The following is a 4,560-nucleotide window of genomic DNA, read 5'->3' as shown; positions in this document are numbered from 1 at the left end:
TATGGGAAATGGTCACCGGTACAGGGGAGACTTTGTCGAAATTTTTCGGTAGGATTTTCCTAGAGATTTTTTAATAAACCGGTTAAGTAGAGTAGTAGATAAGTAACGGTCACTCTTAGAGAGTAGTAGTAATAGTAAGAAGGGTGGTCGTTACAAGTAGTCCCTGCCAGAAGAAATTTTGGCAGCATCTCCCCTGTACGGGTGACAATATAAATCCAGAATACATATATCCATACATCGACCAACACGGCCGGAACAATACTATACAAATATTAATCAAACCACACAGTTTATATCAACATTCCACACAGTTTAATATGAACAATCCACGCAGTTTATATCAAAAGAAAAGACGATATAGAAATCATCGCAGATATATGTATAACATCCTACTCCACTACAACGAAGAAAATGAAATCCACGAAGTAATGAAAATATCCACAACGGAAAACAAAAGTAGCAAACCCAAAGGTTCAACATAAAGTCCACAATACAAAACTCACATCACCAGTATATGCATAGAAATCATAACAGAAACCAACAATAAAGAATCCTCGCGACAAGGGGGGGCTAGCGACTGGAATATCTCCCGACGACCTCAACCTGAAAAATAATAATATAACGGTGTTAGTTCAAAGAACTCAGCAGGTAATCCAATAGATATGTACAACAACATATAACTACCAGCAACAGTACTACGGTACAGTATCCTAACAGTACAACATATAGTACAGTCTCCTAACAGTATAACAGGTATGCATAACTGAATAAACTGCAGTAACCAACAATAAATATGTAATACAGTCTACTGCAAGAATAATAAGAAATACATAACTGAAATAAACTGTACTCACCTGCGAGGCTTAGGCAAATGACTGTGGACATACACAGATAAAGATAGTCAGAACAAATAAGCATGTATCCTGTATGCATGTCAATCATATGCAGTCACCCAAGTGCACCATCCAGTATGCAACAATCACAATAAATGCAATCTGTGCATATAATGCAATATGACATGGTCACCCCTGACGCCAGTCAGCCATCTCACACGCGATGGTGAGATCGAGTGGGTAGGGCTGTGACACCGTGCACTCTGCCATCACTACCCCTGATGAGTGACCGAGTGGACGGGATGCTGTCGGAGTACACCTATCCTCCTACCTCAAACATAGTGAGGGAGCGTAACGCTCTCATCTCCCGGTACACGATGACGAGGAGGGACCCCGCCGTGCTACCACGCTGTCATCGTACTACCCATGAGCACCCCAACGGAGCGCCACCGAGCAACCTACACACCCTGTGTGTTGTACCACTACCCATGTAGTGGTCACGTGGTGTGCAGGTCCATGTAACCGGCCGACGAGCTCAACAATAATGGAGTCGTCAATCACCCAGCATGCAATCATGCAATATGGTGCATACGACTACAGTATGTAATACCTGAACATATCCTCCTCCATATATGTAGGTGCCAAAAAGATAAACACATATATAACAAGGATAACAAACAACATGAATCCAATAACACATACCCAACATATCTATCAACTAATCCAGTATAGAGGAAAGCACAATAAATACCTCTAACTCTATGAACACGGATAAACATAGCCAGAAAGAAAAACATTCTAGACTAAGGTATAGCAGCTATCAGTAGAAGCATATATCAGGTATCAACTAAACTAAACCAAGGAAGTAATAACTACCAACACTAGTAAGTATATATAAACTGCACATATCAAAAGACACTATCAAGAGATAAGTCAAAGGGTACCCGCCTCAAATAGAAGGTACAATCACGCCAAATCCAAAGTCGAGACGCATGTCTCGAATCAGAGTCCTTTATCAAACAAACAACCAATATATATATTTTATTTAGCTAAATCCAAAAGAATAGCTAAATAAAATCCCTAATACTAATTTAGGGCAAAACCCTAATCAACACAACCTCAATCTACCTAATTAAATCTAATGGTTAATTAGGATTAGTTACCTAATCCCTAATCACCAATTAGATTAGAAATCCAACGGTTGACTAGGATTAATTACCTTAACCCTAATCATTCCATTAGATTAATATAAACAAATAAATCTAAACATAATCACTAACCATCTAGTAATCATATAATCCAAATCATACCTAAATCTACACATAAACCTAATTCATCTAGTAATCTAATTTATTCCTAATTCAATACAATATAACCCTAATTCAATTCTACACACGATCAAGTAATACAACCATAATCCACATCTAAGTAGCTTACAGGGAATAGAACTCACCTCACTGATCTAAAGCCTCTGCCGACGACACAGTGAGAGATAGTTTCCTTGCTGGATCAAAGAAACCACAGCAAGCTCTGCTGGAAACCAAAATCACCTTCACAGAACAACAACCTGTTGAATTCCAGTATATTGTTCGGCTCAAGATGGGATCAAAAAGTGTACAACACAATATCAAGCACAACCTAACTAACATCCTAATCTTACCTCAACCGGGATAGTTGCTGCCGAAACCTAGAAAGCCACCAAACAACACCTCCCTATCGGAATCCACCCTATCAGCCGCAAGAAGAGGACCAAGATCTGAACAGGGGACACATCAAGACATAGATCCGACACTTCCCTCCTTCAAGATCACTCCTCGGTGGCGTCGCTTGATCCAAATCAGACGAGAAGGGAGACACGGACTGCTCTGTGAGCGACTCGTGGAGAAGGAACGAAGAGTCGATAGGCTAGGGATGACACAGATCAAGCCTCCCACCGATGCCCTAGCCGCCGTACTATCAACGCTCAGCAACAAAATCCGTCGGAGCAGAGACTCCTCAGCCGAAGACAACCTGGAGCCTGCTGGTCTCCGTCGAGCACCGGTGACGTGCCCCTCCTGGCTCGGCGTCGAGTCACCCGCGAGAGAGAACAGAGAGAACAAGAGGGAGAGGAAATCGGGAATTCGCGTCGGGCAGAGAGGGAAAGGTCGGGTCGGGATCAGCGTTTTAAGTGAGAAGTAAATAAAGAAAAGGAAATATATATTAAAACATTTCCTCACTTAAATGGGTATCCCAAATAGGCTTTATCTGTACCCGTAATTGATCCCCTCAAAACCCGTTGTACAAGCTTCGAAAAATTCTCAGAAAATTCATAAAAATTCCAGAAAAATTCTATAAGGCTATTTCCCAAATAACCCTATTTATTTGAATTTTTCGATATCTTACATTCTCCCCTACTAATAAAAATTTGGTCCCCAAATTTCGCTATAACCAACAACAACCACTAGAATATAACCAAACAGTATAAATGCATAAAGGACTCTAACCCATATACCTCAAGTAAACAGATGAGGGTATCGAGCCCGGATCGTATCCTCCAGCTCCCAAGAAGCCTCCTCGTTAGAATGATACTGCCATCCGACTTTAACCAGTCGGACCGTCTTGTTCCGCAGCTGACGCTCTCTGTGGTCCAGAATCCGTACCGGAACCTCCTCGTAAGTGACGTCAGGCTGAATAGGAAATGATATATCTGACAGAACATGTGTTGGGTCGGATACGTATCTCCTCAGCATAAATACATGGAATGCATCATGAATGCCTGCTAGAGATGGTGGTAGTGTCAAACGGTAAGCCACTGCTCCAATCCTCTCCAAGATCTGGAATGGCACAATATATCGTGGAGCTAACTTACCTCGAAGACAAAATCTCTTCACCCCTTTCGTGGGTGAAACTCTCAAAAATACATGATCACCAATAGAGAACTCCAGGGGTCTCCGTCTCTGATCAGCATAACTCTTCTGATGGTCCTGAGCCTCAGACATCCTCCGTCTAATAGTACAAACCAACTCTGCTCCTGCTGAGCTCTCTGAAGTCCTAATAGATGGGCCTCCCCAACCCCCTCCCAAAGGATGGGTGTCCGACACGGTCTACCATACAAAGCCTCAAACGGTGCCATTTGGATAGCCGAATGATAACTATTGTTGTAGGCGAACTCCACCAATGGCAGGTGGTCCTCCCAGCGGCCTCCGAAGTCCATAACACAAGACCTCAGCAAGTCCTCCAAATTCTGAATGGTCCGCTCTGATTGCCCATCTGTCTGTGGATGGAATATTGTACTGAAATGGAGCTATGTACCCAAAGCATGCTGCAGACTCTGCCAGAACTGAGACGTGAATCGTGGGTCTCTATCTGATATAATACTCAAAGGAACACCATGCAACCTGATAATCTCACGACAGTATAACTCTGCTAATCGATCCAGAGAATCAGTCTTCCGGATCGCTAAAAAATGTGCGGATTTGGTTAATCGGTCAACGATTACCCAAATCGCATCATGCCCTCGTCGAGTCCTAAGCAATCCTACCACAAAATCCATAGTAATATGCTCCCACTTCCACTCTGGAATAGGGATCCTCTAAAGTAAACCAGTAGGTCTCTGGTGCTCAGCCTTCACCTGCTGACAGACAAGACATCTAGCTACAAAATCTGCGATGTCTTTCTTCATACCGTTCCACCAATAGGAACGTCTCAAATCACGATACATACGGGTCCCACCTGGGTGGATAGCAAA

The 4,560-nt window shown here is 42.7% G+C and overlaps 1 long non-coding RNA gene across 1 annotated transcript; it reads right to left on the bottom strand.

Moving 5' to 3' along the window:
* Positions 1-376: 376 nt before the first annotated feature.
* LOC122011486 lies at positions 377-2,981 on the bottom strand. Its single transcript, XR_006119953.1, has 3 exons — positions 2,494-2,981; positions 2,287-2,400; positions 377-603 (listed from the first exon to the last, which is right to left on the bottom strand). It is a non-coding gene; the product is annotated as an uncharacterized LOC122011486 (long non-coding RNA).
* Positions 2,982-4,560: the final 1,579 nt, after the last annotated feature.

Source organism: Zingiber officinale, chromosome 8A (genome assembly GCF_018446385.1).
Source record: "Zingiber officinale cultivar Zhangliang chromosome 8A, Zo_v1.1, whole genome shotgun sequence".
In the NCBI taxonomy this organism is placed as follows: domain Eukaryota; kingdom Viridiplantae; phylum Streptophyta; class Magnoliopsida; order Zingiberales; family Zingiberaceae; genus Zingiber; species Zingiber officinale.
This window is presented reverse-complemented; position numbering and strand designations above follow the sequence as displayed.